Raw genomic sequence first — 19,544 nt, forward strand, 5'->3', positions numbered from 1 at the left:
TTGATACTCTGCTGCCTTCAGCTTACCACCTCTCCATCACATTTGAAACTCTCAACAACTACTAGTTATTTCAATTTATCCTAGTCCTATCTCCTTGATTTCCAGTTCATAGACAATACAGTATGATCAGATTGTACAGCTGTCCCTGGAAATGATATATAGAAAGAAACTTCCACATGGGAAAACAAAAATTTCAAGACTTACCAAGCAGGAAAGTGCCGGTAGATAGACACAATAAATAAAACACACAAACACACTCACAGAATTTCTAGCTTTCTCAGCCGACAGTTGCTTCTTCAGGAAAGAAGGAAGGAGAGGGAAAGACGAAAGGATGTGGGTTTTAAGGGAGAGGGTAAGGAGTCATTCCAATCCCGGGAGCGGAAAGACTTACCTTAGGGGGAAAAAGGACAGGTGTACTCTCGCACACACACACACATATCCATCCGCACATACACAGACACAAGCAGACATTTGTAAAGGCAAAGAGTTTGGGCAGAGATGTCAGTCGAGGCGGAAGTACAGAGGCAAAGGAGTTGTTGAAAGACAGGTGAGGTATGAGCAACGGCAACTTGAAGTTAGCGGAGGTTGAGGCCTGGCGGATATCGAGAAGAGAAGATATACTGAAGGGCGAGTTCCCATCTCCGGAGTTCAGATAGGTTGGTGTTGGTGGGAAGTATCCAGATAACCCGGACGGTGTAACACTGTGCCAAGATGTGCTGGCCGTGCACCAAGGCATGTTTAGCCACAGGGTGATCCTCATTACCAACAAACACTGTCTGCCTGTGTCAATTTATGCGAATGGACAGTTTGTTGCTGGTCATTCCCACATAGAAAGCGTCACAGTGTAGGCAGGTCAGTTGGTAAATCACATGGATGCTTTCACACATGGCTCTTCCTTTGATTGTGTACACCTTCCAGGTTACAGGACTGGAGTAGGTGGTGGTGGGAGGTTGCATAGGACAGGTTTTACACTAGGGGCGGTTACAAGGGTAGGAGCCAGAGGGTAGGGAAGGTGGTTTGGGGATTTCATAGGGATGAACCAAGAGGTTACGAAGGTTAGGTGGACGGCGGAAAGACACTCTTGGTGTAGTGGGGAGGATTTCATGAAGGATGGATCTCATTTCGGGGCAGAATTTTAGGAAGTCGTATCCCTGCTGGAGAGCCACATTCAGAGTCTCATCCATTCCCGGGAAGTATCCTGTCACAAGTGGGGCACTTTTAGGGTTCTTCTGTGAGAGGTTCTGGGTTTGAGGCTGGTTATTTGCTTCTGCACCAGGTCGGGAGGGTAGTTGCGGGATGCGAAAGCTGTTTTCAGGTTGTTGGTGTAATGGTTCAGGGATTATATATATACAATCAACCTGAAATCTTCCGTTGTCTTTAGGTATCTCCATCAAGTGAAACCTCTTTCATCAATCTTAAACAAAGTGCTAGCAGTGATTAAACTGTAGTCTGTGAAAAAGTCTGCCAGCTAGATTTCTATTTCATTCTTTTCCTCCAGTCCACATTCTCTTCCTTTCTTTCTCTGGTACCCCGGCTGCTAGAGGGAAGTGCCTTAATCTATAACTGCTGCTGACACCACCACAACACTGGCTGCAGAGACACACCCTTTCTGCCAACCTATCAGCACCCATGGTTGCCACTTGTGATTTCACTGCACTACTGGACTGATCTCACTACACATCACTGTGGTGTTCTGGATTCACTACATCTTAGGATTTCGATCTTAGTTTACTCGCTGCACTGTTATTCCACTGTGCCTTCTCCATTGTTTGTCTTTTTGATGTCGTTGTCCACCACCTTACTCTCTGGTGGCTCACAGCCTCCACAGGTTCTCGAGTCATTCCAGGTCTTGTCTGATTCCAGTCACTATAATAGGCAATGAGGTCAAAGGTTAGTGGCGTCCCATGAATGCAAAGCTTATACAGCTCGTAGAACAGCTATAGCTCGTCCTACTGTAGCAGTTACAACAGCAGTTTTAGCAATAAAAGCAAACTGATTTACTCCATCAGGGAATTTAGGATTACCTACAGATTCAGGGTTCCCACCCCATCCAGGCTGCTGTCACTTGTCAGGTAGAGAGCCACCCACCTGCATTTCCACCGTTCAACAAAGCCAAAGAGGACCGTGACATATACTTGCAGCAGCTGAGAAAAAACCTTTTCCACTTTTTGGGTTTTACATGATGCTCTTCATGTCTTGGGATTCTCCAGAGACTTTTATCTTATTAAAGAAGTTTGCTTCACTCTTGAAACCTGTCACACTCCTGTTTCAGGAGATGTGCTTGTTGCCATTAAAGTATTATTCACAGTGATTCAACATGCTTGCGTAACGTCCAGAGTTCCATCAATACCACAAATGAGCTGCTCAGTTGCACCAATCATGAGTGACGGATATGCAAGGACCGAGTTGACAGTGTGATTTCACTTGTACAAACCTGGCTTGCAAAACTTCATATGAAGAGGCTTTTATTCAAGCCATAGTGATCCAATTCGCTCTAAATCCCGAAGTATGCACTGCAGCCCTGTAACTAGACAAATCTTTCCTGGACAGTATTTTGAAAATCACACATGAAGAAAATGAATGCTTCATGGCTCAACCTCAGGTAGCAGTGGTCCAGTCACTGCCTCAGGGGTGGAATTCTCTTGAGTCTTTCTCCTGAAGGTGGTGTCATGATTCATTGATATCAGCCTCGTCAAGGACCTCTGAACAAACTGTCATGCCTCACTGGTGTAAGCAGCAGGATCTCCCATCATGGTTGCTGCATAGAAAAGCCATGAGTGGCCTGTCTGGGTCCCTGGGCACAATGTGTCCACTGTAGGAAAGATGGGCATCTTCAAACTGTTTGCCCCCACATGCATCAAGGGATGGTGCCTAAACTTTGGACAGTTGTTTCTCAGAGCAATCCTCCTGTCACTAAGTTGTTTCTCAATCTCACAGTTGCAAACCAGGATGTCCGTTTCCAGGCTGACAAAGGAGTTACAATCACTTTGATTAACCTCCAAATGTATGATGCTACTGACTTTCCACCCTGTCCCCAAAGCTTACAGGAGCTGCATGCCTTTTTTGGAAGGTGTATTATTATTATTATTATTATTATTATTATTATTATTAAGTTCCTTCCACAAGTGGCCCACATTATGCATCCCCTCCTCCGAATGCAAAGGAGGGTGTCCAGTTCAGTTGAACAGCTGATTATCGCACACTTTCACACAGCTAAAGCATATGCTAACATTCTGTGCCTTCCCTTATGTCCTATTCTCCCTCAAGTCCACTTGTTTTTGCTGTTGATGCTTCTCACTATGTTATTAATGGATTGCTGGTGCATAGGAATGACAGTACTGAGCAACCACTTGCCTATGCAACCAAGATTCTGAGACCCAATCAAGAGAACTACTCCAAATCTAAAATGAAGCTTTGGCGATCATCTTTGACATTGAGAAATGCCATGTTTACCAATTGAGAACCAAGTTTGCCCTCATCATGGACAAAAAAACTCTTTGGGCCTTACTGTTGGCTCCTGGAAAGGACAGCACAACAGCTCCAGCATGGCACTACACACAAATGGAGGTGCTCTCTCTCATCTACCTTTGTGGAGGTGTGAGGAAGCAATCTGGGATATTTTTAATTCGCCTCTTGTTTTGCCATATGCCACTTAAATTTGTTTTTTTTTTCCATTTTTGAACTAATTACCATTAACATACGTGAATATTATCTGCATTTCCATAGAAGAGAAAGGTTGGCCATCAGTTTTAGAGAATATAGCACTAGATCTAATTTTATGCTTAGTTTTATGTATGTAATTGATTTTATAATTTATTTCAACTATTCCCAGTTAGTATCTTTCAATATAAGGCAAAACGAGTAATTGTTTTGTAACTTAAATTCTATTGTTGACATATAAACAAATATAAATTCTATACTAGTTATAAACATTTGGAAGATGAAATACTAGTAATCTTGAAGTATCTGTTTGGCTATATTCGAAAACATGTTAGCAAAGCCAGGACTTAATTAATTACGTAGTAATTAACAGTTTTGTCCAAAGTATTGTTTACATAACTATATATGTCAATTTCATGATTTAAACAAATAATTTGGCCTAACTCTTGCAGTAGAAGAAACTGTTAAAAAGATGGAAGTTTTCAATGTATTCAGTTAATATAATGAGTTAAGTTTTAATTATAATTTCTGTAAATGTAACTTGAAACCATGTGTAGTTTCAGCACTTATTATTGTGATGATTTATAAGAGCCCAATTTTTGGTCACGAGACAGTCAGTCCATGGCTGAGTTTCAGATGAGGAGCCTGTGTTGCTTAGAACACCAATGCCTCAACTTAAGAGTGGAATAAGTTTTACACCAATAGGCTGTGTGTAAAACCAATGAAAATTTCTGCTCCATATGTACCTTTCTCCTCTTCAAGAACTATGAACTTTGTGGTTAGGGTTTTACTGCTCGTAGATGTTCAACAGTAAACTATTGTAGTAGTATGTGGAGGTTTTCCTGCTAACTGTTAATGAGGCTTATCAAAAGTTATAACTATAGTGCACAGGAAATATAAATGTGTGTTATTAGGGAATTGTGAAAAGTGAAATTAAAGTATTATGAAATGAAACTTTGCACCTGTTGGCTACATTATTTACAGTAGTCAGTGTGCAGCTTACAAACTCTAGTTTTCAGCCAGTGTAGCAATGTAGTATGTTGACACCGAGGACAGAAAACAAAGAAATAAAAAACAGGTAGAACCGCTACAAAGCGTGAGGGGGCTAGGTCAGATGCGTCAGGTGTAACAGCTGTGGATGGTCTCCCCTACTGTTGAAAATTATGGAGCTCCACTGAATCACCTACTGATGACCTCACCATCCATGTCCAGCAACTAATTGTACTTTCGTCAACAGCAGATGCTCTGTAGACTTTGCACAAGCATTTGGGAAAATTCCCCACTGTTTCTTTCTCTGCAGTGATAAATTCAATGACGGTATGCTGCGTGTAGTGTACATTACCTACAGACTCCATTTTGAAACTGTCCTGCAGCTACACTATCTGTAAAAAGTGACTTGACACACTCACTCGGGAGACCTCAAATAATACATACATAATGGTTTGCATTTGTAGCATAGTTTGGGCTGTGAAAAAAGAAATAAAAAACGTGCATTACTTCCTGGGCAACCACTGTAATGACTATGACATACACACTGACACATAGAATACCAAATTTGTTTTTTTCTGGTGAAAACATCGTCCTAAGTACAATATTTACCACTCAGAGATCTAAATGGGAACTGCTTTACCTGTGGAGTACTTTACACTTGAAGATGCAATCATCATTAGAGCTGCATCTCCTTAGGAAGTATAAGAGTTATATTTTTACTTTGTTCCAGTCATTAGCAGTACCATCATGGCAAGGTCATACACCAAAAAACTAAAAAATCCAGACTGTGGACATTTTAATTACTGAGAATGGACTTTGTCAATAAAATGGTTTTCAGTGGATGGAAGCAAGATTTTACATGTTTTTAGGTATTTGCTAATATGGGAATACATGTTTCCTGCTGAATTTCCAGTATCGTTAGGTGATGATTGTTTTTGTAAAATTATGCAATGCTTTAATGCTGTCTGGACTTACGGAAATTCTGGGATGGTACAGAGGCTGACTTTTTTTTTTTTTTTTTTTTAGATCACCATCTTTATGTCACGGAGTTGGCTTTACAACCTGTTCCAGAAATTATCCTGTCCTTGGGCATCTACATCCAAGGCTGGTTCCTACCAGTTATGCATTTTTCCCCTGGCTTTGTTTTCAGTGCTGTACAGGGACAGTTTAGTGACACCACTGCCACCTCAGTGCCTTGGAGTTCCCATGATTTTCATTCTAGGTGTACTCCCCAAGGCTCTTCTACTTTCTCCACAGTGGGGGCTATTACCTGCCACTGTAGAGACCTTTCTTCATAGTATCGAATCCTTCAGGAAATTACTTGTTCAAAAAAAAACTGGAAACTTCAATGGTACTGATTCTGGATGTCTGTTATCAATAAATATTGCACCTGCATGCCATGCTGCACAATTGTGATTCACATTCCCTCATTTCTACTGGAAGTTATAGACCAAATACAGTCTTGCATTCATGCTCTCATGGAGGTGAATCTCCCAGTTTGTTCTACCAAAATTACAAGTCCCACTCTCATTGTAAACCACTACCCTTAACAGAATAATTATATAGGTTTATTTTTAATCTACCTTTGCACATAATCAGCTAGACATCATATAGAAGTTGTGATGATATTATACCTGCTAGCATAACTATCAGTCTGCAGTAAAGAAATCTTACCTATTACATGGTGTTATCTGGAATATGGAGTGCGATGGAGAAGTCTCAGGTGTCTTGAAACAACTCCCAGGAAGTAACTTTGAATGTGGTGTTTCTTCTCCAATGTTAAAACTTCCACCACCACTCGAATCTATAAAAACAGCTCACACCTGGAAACGAAAAAAAAAAAAAAAAAAAAAACAATAATATTATAATGATAGTTATACTAACTGGAAGCTAGTTAGTTCATAAAATGTGCCTTTCACTCTAACAGTAAAAAGTAAATGACTGAAAACAACAGATTGGAAAAATAGAGGTTTTTGACATGAACTTACAATTCTCAGACAGAAATACTGCAACGAAATTTTATTGTGTCGATCTTTTGAATAGAGGAAATCATTTTTGGAGGTTATTGTAAATTGACACACGGTTTTAAATCAATTTCATAAGAACAAATTAAGCAAATATTATAAGCAATGACATTAAAATGTACTGAAGAAGAAAAGTCTGAGGAATTTGAATGAGAATACTGTGAAAGGACTGTTGAACTGTGAGTGTACCTAATGTATTTAATAAACTCTGCTTCAATTTAGAAATTGCCCAACACATTATAAACATGTGAATAAATTACTGCTGCATTTATCTTCTGTACTAGAATCTTCACAAATCCAATTGTTGCAATGCAATTATACAAAAGCTAAATGCAAAGCATTAATATACATAGCAAAGAGTTCGCCTTTACATATGTCTGCTTGTGTCAGTATATGTGTGGATGGATATGTGTGTGTGTGTGTGCGCGCCAGTGTATACCTGTCCATTTTCCCCCCTAAGGTAAGTCTTTCCGCTCTCCGCTCCTGGGACTGCAATGACTCCTTACCCTCTCCTGTAAAGCCCACATCATTTCGTCTTTCCGTCTCCTTCCCTCTTTCCTGATGAAGCAACCATGGGTTGCGAAAGCTTGAAATTGTGTGTGTGTGTGTGTGTGTGTGTGTGTGTGTGTGTGTGTGTGTGTGTGTGTGTGTTTGTTATTGTCTCTATCAACATATTAACACTTCCGTTTGGTAAGTTACAGCATCTTTGTTTTTAGATATATTTTTCCCATGTGGAATGTGGTGGTGGGAGGGTGCATGGGACAGGTTTTACACTAGCGGTGGTTACAAGGGTAGGAACCAGAGGGTAGGGAAGGTGGTTTGGGGATTTCATAGGGATGGACTAAGAGGTTACGAAGGTTAGGTGGACAGCGGAAAGACACTCTTGGTGGAGTGGGGAGGATTTCATGAAGGATGGATCTCATTTCAGGGCAGGATTTGAGGAAGTCATATCCCTGCTGGAGAGCCACATTCAGAGTCTGATCCAGTCCCGGAAAGTATCCTGTCACAATTGGGACACTTTTGTGGTTCTTCTGTGGGAAGTTCTGGGTTTGAGGGGATGAGGAAGTGGCTCTGGTTATTTGCTTCTGTACCAGGTCGGAAGGGTACTTGCGGGATGCGAAAGCTGTTTTCAGGTTGTTGGTGTAATAGTTCAAGGATTCTGGACTGGAGCAGATTCATTTGCCATAAAGACCTAGGCTGTAGGGAAGGGACCGTTTGATGTGGAATGGGTGGCAACTGTCATAATGGAGGTACTGTTGATTGTTGGGGGGTTTGATGTGGACGGACGTGTGAAGCTGGCCATTGGACAGATGGAGGTCAACGTCAAGGAAAGTGGCATGGGTTTTGGAGTAGGACCAGGTGAATCTGATGGAACCAAAGGGGTTGAGGTTGGAGAGGAAATTCTGGAGTTCTTCTTCACTGTGAGTCCAGATCATGAAGGTGTCATCATTAAATCTGTGCCAAGCTTTGGGTTGGCAGGCCTGGGTACCCAAGAAGGCTTCCTCCAAGTGACCCATGAATAGGTTGGCACATGAGGAGGCCATCTTGGTACCCATTGCTGTTCCCTTTAATTGTTGGTATGTCTGGCCTTCAAAAGTGAAGAAGTTGTGGGTCAGGATGAAGCTGGCTAAGGTAATGAGGAAAGAGGTTTTAGGTAAGGTGGCAGGTGATTGGCGTGAAAGGAAGTGCTCCATCGCAGCGAGGCCCTGGACGTGCAGAATATTTGTGTATAAGGAAGTGGCATCAATGGTAACAAGGATGGTTTCCAGGGGTAACAGATTGGGTAAGGATTCCAGGCATTCAAGAAAGTGGTTGGTGTTACGGCATTGTACTTGCCATCCTAGCAACAACATTAAACAGAAGCACTGAGATCAAAATGAACACTAGGGCAAAGATGTAGTCTTTCTCCTCCATTGGCGAGTTTGTACACTGAAGAAATGATGAAAGTAGTAAAAGAAATGTACAGAAATGGGAATAAAATTCAAGGGAAATTGATTTCAATAACAAAATTCGGTGATAGCATCCCTATCTTCTGTGAAACTGAAGAAGAATTAAAGGGCCTGTTGAATGGGGTGAATAGTAGACTGAGTAGGAAGGAATTCTGCCACCCTGGAAGCATAGAGTATGTAAGAAGAACATTAACGCAGACAACATAGTCTTCCTCGCTAAAAGAAGTTTACTAGGATCAAATATATATGTTAATATGAGAAAAAAATTATGAGAATTTGTATCTTGAAAACTGCATTGTACTAAAGTGAATTATGGACTGTGGGACAAATGGAGATGTAATGAATTGAAGTGTTTGAGAAGTGGTCTTAGAGCTGGATGTTCAATATGAAGTGGATTGATAGGACATTCAAGAATTGAGGGTACTGGGTGTAAGTAGTATGCAGATACAAACATTTATCACAAACAAGAAAATTGTGGTAGACCACATCAAACATCATAAATCAAGAGAAAGGGGGATGGGGGCATGCACACACACACACACACACACACACACACACACACACACACACAGAGAGAGAGAGAGAGAGAGAGAGAGAGAGAGAGAGAGAGAGAGAGAGATGCTGATGGAACAGCTGGCTAGGCCTGCATATGCGGAAGCCATAAAAAGGACTGGATCAATTTGCTTTAAACAATCACACAATAATCAAGACCACTGGGAAAATTTATTTTGTAGCTCACACCAACTCATGCCTGGCAGTGCCATCATCGGCACATTGCAGGACCATTTTTAGCATCCGAGTTGTTAGTGGCTGTATAAATAGTTTTAATTTTTCATAAATCAACATGCAGTCTACCACTACAGATGAGCCCTTAATAAGATTCTTACAACTGAAGTCTCCCATAGATGATTACAATAGACACAGGGCCATAGTTTACATTTTTTTTTAAATCCATTAATATACATAGACATATGTCTTTGTTGGTGCTTCACATTTGATGTTTCTTCTGTGCACCTGTGAAGTTTTGGACCATTCTGGCAGATGGAAGAGCCATATTACAGTGTCAAAATTGTGTCTACATATGACTCACATTACAAGCAGCATGCTGTTATTGAATTCTTGTATGCAGAAAAAGAAACCATGGTGAACATTCATAAATGTTTTTGTAGAGAGTATGGCAATGCTGCAGTTGATAAGAGTATAGTTGGGTGTTGTGTTTACAAAATTTACACCCTCAAATAATGGTGAAAAAGAGGTTCATGATCAGATACACTTGGGACATCCTATCACAGCCACTGATCCAGATATGCTGAATTGTGTAGATGCCATTATTCGTAGTGACTGGCACAACACAACTTGACAATTGGCTCTACATTTGTCGGTCAGCTCTGGAAGCGTGTCTGCAATGATATTGTATATTCAAAGAGGTGCTCATGGTAGTAGGTACCACAAATGCTCACAGTAGACCACAAGGGTCAAAGAAAAGCCATTTCATCTGAATTGTTGGAGAGTTTTGAGGCTGACGGAAAGGCCTTTCTGTCACGAATCATTACAAGGGGCAAAAGCTGGGTGCACCACTTTGTGCTGGAAACAAAAAGGCATTTCATAGAGTGGCATGATCCTCGTCCACCACAAAAGAAGAAATTCAAGACAACCCCCACTGCTGGAAAAGTAACAGTGACAGTCTTCTAGGACTGTGATGTCACTTCTGTGGATATGATGCCAAGAGGGTCAACCACCAATTCAGAGGCATAAATGAAGACTGAATAAACTCAAGAACCATCAGACAAGAATCCTGCACAACTCTTGCTCCAATGTGATAATGCATGCCCCACACAAGTCTGAGACTATGGGAACACATCACCAAATTGGGTTGGACAGCACTGCCTCGCCCACCCTACGGTCCAGACCTGGTACCCTCAGACTTCCATCTCTTTTGGCTGCTTATGGTTCTCTGTGGGGAACACTCTTTGAAGATGACAAGAGTGTCAGTTGTGCAATGAAAATATGGCTGAGCCTACAGGACAAGAGCTTTTACCAGCACAGAATACAAGCTCCTCAACAATGATGGAGACTACGTAGAAAAATAAGACATGGACAAGACATGTTGAAGTACATTGTCACCAACTTCTGACTATTGACAATAAATGAGCTCTGAGAAAAAAAAGTGGGGTATTACTTATTGAGCGAAGCTTGCAGTAATGTAATAGAATGTGAGCCACATATGGATGGTGGGAGGACTGGGGTCTGTGGGGATATGACATTGGGAAATCTGTTTGCAGGCTAGGTCTGGGAAAAGGTGGTTGTCTGTGATGGCCTTTGAGAGACCTTCAACATACTGGGCATGGGAGCTCCCATCACTGCAGGTACACCATCCCTCAAGTGGCCAGGTTGTAAGCAAGGGATTTTTTGGTGTGGAGGTAATGACAGCTATCAAAATGCAGGTACTGCTGGTGGTTGGGGTGATTAATGTGGATAGAGGTGTGGATGTCGCCATCAGTGAGGAGGGGGTCAATGTCCAGGAAGGTAGCACACTCGGTTGAGTAGGACCAAGTGAAGTTGATAGGAGAGGTGTTGAGGTTGTAGAGCAATGAGGATATGGTGTCTTGTCCCTGACTCCAGATTGTGAAGACATCATCCATTAACCTCTAACAGACCAGGGGTTTGGGGTTTCATATTCTCTATTCTCAAAATCATCCCAGCCTAAACCTACGGTAAGCTATTGCCCTCACACACTCTCCCAAAGTCCCCTCACCTTCACTATGGGCTGCTCTCTGAGGTGAACCCATTGGTCTTTTCTGCTTCTATGCTCATCTTTTCCCCTCCCTGCTTAACAGTCCTCCCCCCGCCTGCCACCACTCTCCCCCACTAATGCTGTGCCTGGCAACCCTGTTCTGCACCTGTTGTTTCTGGATGCTCCACCAAGCAGTGCTGATTCCTCTTCCTCACAAGTACCCTCCTATTTATTCCCCGCCCAGCTTCAGATTGTTGCTCCCATTCAATGTGTTTTAGTTCCATTCTGGCTGAAGTGGTTGGAGATAGCAGTCAAGTGTGTGAGAGGTGGATTTGCTTGTGTGAATGTGTGTAAATTTTTGTTTTTCTTTTCTGAAGATAACTTTGGCTGAAAGATTATTTGTAGCAATCTGTCATTGTGCTTGTCTGCAACTCCTTATGGTGGGTACTAATCTATCTTTTTTACAACATTGTTGATATTCCAACCTGGACCTTCTAATGTTTAGTTATGCAACATCGCTTGAAGTACATCATGAGAGGCACGTCAGTTCGTATTTGTTTAAATCAAAAGAACTCTCACTCATCGTACAGTTAATTTGCATCTTATGTTCATGTTTAAAATACTGCACCAACAACCATTTCTGCAAGGCAACTAATCAGTATGGTTAGTGAAATGTAATTTCATGTATTACCTGTTGCAAAATCAAACCAATGTCACACGCAACAGATCAGAGTGAAATTACTTATTACTACCATTCTGCCTCTACAGGAAGTTTATGAAAGACATTCAGACTGTACAAACAGCAGTGCCATCAGCCTCATTGCTTTTGAATAAAATCTTCAAATGCAGGGGTTGCACACAAATATGGAAACACTACATGAAATGCAAGCCTGAACATAAATTTCAATGGTAGCCAAGCCTGCAGTTTGACCACAAACTGCTCTGTGCAAAGCTCTACTCTTGGTCAGAGCAGTGTTCTGTGTAGTTGTACTTGCATTATACAAGAGCTCAGTGCATTCGAACATATCAAATTAGTGGTGCTCATATGGTGGTTGCTTCTGTAACCAAGACAGCCACAGAGTTTGGTGTTTCAGGAGGTACTGTATTGGAGATTTATACCACAAACCAGGAAAGTGGGAAAACATCATTTGCTGTCACAATGCTGATGAAAAGTGTGCGTTGAGTGATCATGATGGACCATCATCAAAGGGAGCTGTGATGAAAAATAGGATAATGGCAGTTGCAAAAAGGAATTGCTGAGTTAAATGTCACACTTGGAACAACACAAATGGAGCTCCATAAGCTGGAAACCGAAGGGTGAGCTGGAAATCCAAAACCAGAAATCAGCGATACAGATCAGCTTTCAATCCAAGAGTGAAACATGGCAGAAGTTCTGTGATAATTTGACAGCCATATTGTGGTTTCCATGGGCCTGACAGTTACTCTGCAAGGTCACATAATGCCAAGGATTGTGAGACCATATTGGCTGATCAGGTCCATGCCATGATTCTGGTATTTGTTCCTTAATGGTGGTGATGTGTTCCAAGACAATAGGGCCTTCGGTTCACAAAGCTCATGTCATCCAGGACTGATTTTGTGATCATGAGGAGAAATTGTTCCTTCTCTGCTATCTGCCACAATCACCAGATCTCAATATGAGCCTTTCTAGTCTACTTCAGTGAAAAGGGTGTGTGATCACTACCAACCTCAATCATTGTTACCACCACTTGCCATTATTTTGCTGGTAGAATGGTATAAAATTCCCTTGAAAGCCATACAGGACCTGCTTTTATCCATACTGAGACAAATGGAAGCTACTTTGAATGGCAATGATTTTTCTACACTGTATTAGGCGTGGTAGTATTTTGTGTTTTTGGTGTTCCCGTATGCCTGAACGAGATTGACAGTCATTTCTTTCGTGATTTAATGCATGATTCCAGTTCAAGTTAAACACTTTCCATAACTCACTCAGCTTGAACAAAAGGCTTTTATAAATCTTTACAAGTTAAACACACTGGAGATTGCACATGTATTTCCATTGTGCACCAAAGCCTGGCTTGAGCACTGAATAGGTCATTCATTAAATTTTATGTCACTGGTCATGTGCTACACAATGGAAATAACTGTTGATACCATATAATAAACCAGAACTACAACCACATATAAACATCAGAAAACCTCTGCACTAAAAGAGTATGTCACATTGTGCAAAATATATATGCTAGTGTTTAAGAAACGAAGCCTGAAAGGGAATCTGTAGAACATATGTGATGTACTAACTGATACAAAAACATTTTATTACCCAATACACAATTTTCTTTTCACTACGATTAGCCTCAGTCTTAGAGCATATCAGAGTTCCTGTCTGGGTGATTTAAGGTAGACCACCACACAAATCTCGTCAGAGGGAAGGCAGAGAGCAGAATTCATGAGTATTATAAGAATGCTAAAAAAGTTTAATTCACCTATGAATGAGATCACTTGCAAAATTGTTGCCAATCAATTCCTGAATATGGTTTGTCAAATACAGCAATTTACAAAATTGTTTTAGTGGTACACGTAGAAAAGATTCAAAACAGAACTGCACACTTCATCACACATTTTTGTAGCTGGTGTGAGTTCGTTGCAAAAATGCTGCTAAAACTGGAGTGGGAGATGCTACAAGACAGACTATGTGCAGCACAGAGTATTTTTTCTTACAAAATTCTGAGACGTCCAATTTCAAGAGGAGCTAAGATAAATACTATTTCCTCCAACATACATCTCACATAATGACTACAATGCAACAACTACAGAAGTAATTCTTCCATATATAATGGAGGGATAGAGTGTTGGAGGGGATGGGGGTGGGGGTGGGGTGGGGTATGGTACTGGTACACTACGAACTCTGCCAAACTTAATATAGAGGGAGAACAGATGTAGACATACATTTAGAGGCAGATGTAGATGGTTAAATCAACACATTGAGGGACAGAAGCTATTGCAGTACATTCATCAGGTTTAACTGAAAGAGCACAAGATTGCTAGTTTGCTAGTCAGGAAAACAGAAAGACAGAAAACAGGAAATTGTACAGAAAAGTTGTACAATCTAGGACACACACTTCCATTTTCTGTCCTGTATCATTAAAATTTCAAAATTGTGAAAAGTAGTCTGAAAGTGCATCAAAATCAATATTTAAAAGGCATTCCACAGTCAATTTCTCCTCAATCAGTAGAGGCTAACTTGCAAAAAGGTAACTGATGATCAATTTTAGGTGGCTGTTTTGTAAGTATGAGGCCCTCAGAGCTTTCTGTGTGATGGCCAATAAGCATAAATACATCATCATCATGAACATCTTCTAACAAGACATCAAACTGTTTATCTTAGATTATACAACTGATCCAAATTAGAGCCTTAAGATCAAATTATACTTGAAAAGTTTATATACATCTCCAAATGGTTCGTACACAAAAATTTACTAAGACCATCACATATTTTTACTGTTACCAATATCTGTATATAACGCTGACCATAATGAGCCAGGTCACAGAAGAAGAGATTACCCTTCACCTTGTATCATATGTGATGAAATCTGGCACAGCAAGTAACAGAAATCAAGCAAACCATCTGATACAATGGTTGTATGGAAGTGTATAAGTGCAAGATGAAGGAAGGAAGGAGTGAACAAGAGTTAGGGTTTAACATCACATTGACATTAAGGTCATTATGGATAGGTCAGAATCTCTGACTCCTTCAAGGATGGGGAATGAAATTGGCCATGCTCTTTCAAGGAAGTATCTCACCATTTACCTTGACTGAATTATGAAATCACAGGAGATCTAAACCTTCATGGCCCCTGTACCACCTCGCTCCTCAGCATAAATAAATGAAAGAGAGAATAATCCACCTAACTACCTACAAAAATTAAGTTGTATTGTAAGCATAGATGTTCATAAAGGTGGACATACAAATAAATACTAACATAAGTAAGAGTGCTTTGAGCCACAGACTTGGAGAAATTAGACACAGCAAGATGACAGGTGGGTGAAGATGTATTTAAAAACAAAAGGGAAATCACTATTTGAGTGTAATACTGAAATAAATGTTTTTTAAGGGAATGGACTACAATGGTCTCAATAAAACTCATATGATAAATCTAAAACATTTATTATGAAAGCATGCAGGCATCAAGTTCTTAAACGTAACACCCTGCTATTTTCATCAAATACATCCAAATTTTTGTTATTTTGTAATAGTGTTTTGTCTATTTTGGCCAGTTTCTTCCTCTGCTTCAGTGTATGTGGGGGTCTTCTGAGAAAATCTTCAATATTGATTAAACAATAATGTCACTTACAAAGGAAAGGCTCGATTATGAGAAACAGCCACAAAAGCTGCAAACAGCAGACAAATATATTATAAAAAGGATAAACAAAGAGGACATCAATGCCTGTCATCAACTGTCTCATTTCTTATTAAATCAAATTCATTATATCTTTCCTGTCAATAATTTCTAGACTGTCATAATACTTTAAACAATTTATTCTACTTTAACAGGTGAACAAGGAAAATAATAGCTAATAAAATTAAGCATCTTGTTACTCAATGAGATTAGATGATGAAGATGTAAAAGTAGAATGGAATCTATAGTATGAAGGGACAGAAGAATGCAAGAAGGAACTTTGTACTTGTACAAACAGGAGCAGCATTAAACTTATTCCTTAGCACATTGTAGACACCATCAATAAACGTAAAAAATAAAAATCTGCTAAATATGCTTTATGGAGGAATTCCAATAATATTACTATATTTCCTCCACATTCAGTGCCACTCCCATCCAGCACCCCAAACAGCTTTCAGACTCGGAACACAAGTATGGGCACAATTGTTTGGCAGATCATTTGGCTGGACTCTAGTAGTAGTAGTAGATAATGTGAACCAATGAGACCAGTTGCACTACCAGAAGAAAGAAGCTACTGTCACAGTGGCATCACTAAACAATTGTTCCAAGGTAAAACCTGACTTCATGGACAATGCTGACCCAGCATCCTCATCATAACTGATAATGCTACATACTATGGGTGGCACCTATAACAGAAATGAGATTCCATACAAGGAAGTTTCTGAGGAGACCCCACAGGGCTGCCTTCTTGCAGGACCTGAATACTTGTGGTCTAATTTCCCTGATGACATTTTGGTGGATACAAACATCCAGGATCATCAAGATGTTGAAACTACGGAAACCATGCACTCATCAAAGCAGTCAACACCAGGATGCTTCCAGCCAGTGACCTCCATAGTGTGGACAGGTTTGGTATTCAGCAATACTATTGATTGCTACTCTGAATCAGAGATGCTGTTGAACTGGAGATGGCTATCAACATAAGCACATGAATGTACCACCATGACAACACCAACTTCCGGTAGTCAGCTTTATGTGACCTGATACACCTCATACATGTGAAGCTGTCACCTTTCACCAAGTAATAGCCTTTGTAAATCCTAATACTTTGAAATCTGCCACTCTGCTCTTGTTCTTGTCAGTCCATGTAAACCACGATTTTCACCTGATGTCTTCTATGGACTGATATTGTGCTTGCCACATTCATATTTTGGCTGTCTACATGAACTTTCTTCAATACCTAGTTAACTGATATGACAATATGTAAAAATGTATGTGAATTAATAAGCTTCAAATTAGAGAGAGAGAGAGAGAGAGAGAGAGAGAGAGAGAGAGAGAGAGAGAGAGAGAGAGAGAGAGAGGAAGGGAAGGGGGGGGAATTACTATAAAATATTATATAAAAACCATATCTAAATGTGAGTCAGATGTCAATAAATAGGGTGGTAGAGAAAGAGAGAAGATTGTAAGTTACTGAGAACCATGGCAGTGACAGAATTTGGGTATGACCATCCACAAGGAAAAGCCAGTATCATATTTTATGGGCCTCGTACTCAAAATTAATATAAAAATGTCCAATGTTTGATTTTAAATTCCTGCTGTCTTAAGAATGACCATATATTCAATGCTGTAGGAAACCTACCTCTATCTGGCAGCATTGGATTCAACTGACAGCAACAGTGCACTGATGCAAAGAACATGAGTTTTGGGGTCAAGCATTAACATCCATCAATATGAAGTGTGGGCACAAAGTACCCTGCAACAACTGAAGGTGAGGAACCAAGATCTTTTCATGATACCTGACAGCACTTAATCCTTGCCAATTAACCCATACAATTTCATGAAGAGGGGTTTGAATGGTAAACATAATCCGTGCCCACTCCGTTAGGGACTCTCCTCAATATTGGTCTCTTTCTACAATGTTTGGGTGCAAAAATCATGTTCCATGTTTCCTCGAGATGTGAATCCAACGAGAATCACTCTCCAGACTAAACTGGGACTCATCTGTGAAAGCAACAGTGGCCCACTGTTTGACAATTGAGGTGGCATGTTGAGACTCCACTCCCGATGTTCCCTTCTCTTCTGTGAAGATGCATCAGAGTTAGGCATACAGCAGGTCTCTGACAACGAAGGCCACTCTGCCAAAACTTTCTGCACACTGTTTGCCCTGATGCAACACATCCAGTGGATGCGGTGAGCTCACATCCAATTACTGTGCACTACTAAGCCGCTCCTACCCCCATGAACCACGGACCTTACTATTGGTGGGGAGGCTTGCATGCCTCAGCGATACAGATGGCCGTACTCTAGGTGCAACCGCAATGGAGGGGTATCTGCTGAGAGGCCAGACAAACGTGTGGTTGCTGAAGAGGGGCACCACCCTTTTCAGTAGTTGCAGGAGCCACAATCTGATCTGGCCTTGTAACACAAACCAAAACGGCCTTGCTGTGCTGGTACTGCGAACGGCTGAAAGTGAGAGGAAACTACTGCCGTAATTTTTCCTGAGGGCATGTAGCTTTACTGTATGATGGCATCATCTTGGGTAAAACCTTCTGGAGGTAAAATAGCCCCCATTTGGACCTCCAGGCGAGGACCACTCAGGAGGACGTCGTTATCAGGAGAAAGGAAACTGGTGTTCTACGGATCAGACCATTGAATGTCAGATCCCTTAATTGGACAGGTAGGTTAGAAAATTTAAAAAGGGAAATGGATAGGTTGAAGTTAGATATAGTGGGAATTAGTGAAGTTTGGTGGCTGGAGGAACAAGACTTTTGGTCAGGTCAATACAGGGTTATAAATACAAAATAAAATAGGGGTAATGCAGGAGTAGGTTTAATAATGAATAAAAAAAATATGAGTGCGGGTACACTACTATCAACAGCATAGTGAAGACATTATTGTGGCCAAGATAGACACAAAGCCCATGCCTACTACAATAGTGCAAGTTTATATGCCAACTAGATGTGCAGATGATGAAGAAATTGATGAAATGTAAGATGAGATAAAAGAAATTATTCAGGTAGTGAATGGAGACGAATATTTAAGTCATGGGTGACTGGAATTCGAGAGTAGGAAAAGTTAGGGAAGGAAGCACAGTGGGTGAATATGGATTGGGGCTAAGAAATGGAAGAGGAAGCCGTGTGGTAGAATTTTGCACAGAGCATAACTAACACGTGGTTCAAGAATCGTACAAGAAGGTTGTATACATGGAAGAATCCTGGAGATACTAGAAGGTATGAGATAGATTATATAATGGTAAGATAGTGCTTTAGGAACCAGGTTTTAAATTGTAAGACATTTCCAGGGGCAGATATGGACACTGACCACAATCTATTGGTTATGAATTGTGGATTAAAACTGAAAAAACTGAAAAAAGGTGGGAATTTAAGGAGATGGGACCTGGATAAACTGAAAGAACCAGAGGGTGTACAGAGTTTCAGGGAGAGCACAAAGAACAATTGACAGGAATGGGGGAAAGAAATACAGTAGAAGAAGAATGGGTAGCTCTGAGGGATGAAGTAATGAAGGCAGCAGAGGATAAAGTAGGTAAAAAGACGAGGGCTAGTAGAAATCCTTGGGTAACAGCAGAAATATTGAATTTAATTGCTGAAAGGACAAACTATAAAAACGCAGTAAATGAAGCAGGCAAAAAGGAATACAAACGTCTCAAAAATGAGATTGACAGGAAGTGCAAAATGGCCAAGCAGGGATGGCTTGAGGACAAATGTAAGGATGTAGAAGCTTATCTCACTAGGGGTAAGATAGATACTGCCTACAGGAAAATTAAAGATACCTTTGGAGAAAAGAGGAC

The 19,544-nt window shown here is 40.7% G+C and overlaps 1 long non-coding RNA gene across 1 annotated transcript in view; it reads right to left on the bottom strand.

Annotated features, from left to right (window-relative positions):
- The window catches only part of LOC126295176 (uncharacterized), a 55,547-nt gene that overhangs the window by 12,001 nt on the left and 24,002 nt on the right, over window positions 1-19,544 (bottom strand). The window contains exon 3 of the long non-coding RNA XR_007552398.1: window positions 6,325-6,473. This is a non-coding gene — a long non-coding RNA (uncharacterized LOC126295176). The remainder of the gene's footprint in view (window positions 1-6,324; window positions 6,474-19,544) is intronic.

This window comes from Schistocerca gregaria, chromosome 11 (genome assembly GCF_023897955.1).
Source record: "Schistocerca gregaria isolate iqSchGreg1 chromosome 11, iqSchGreg1.2, whole genome shotgun sequence".
In the NCBI taxonomy this organism is placed as follows: Eukaryota; Metazoa; Arthropoda; class Insecta; order Orthoptera; family Acrididae; genus Schistocerca; species Schistocerca gregaria.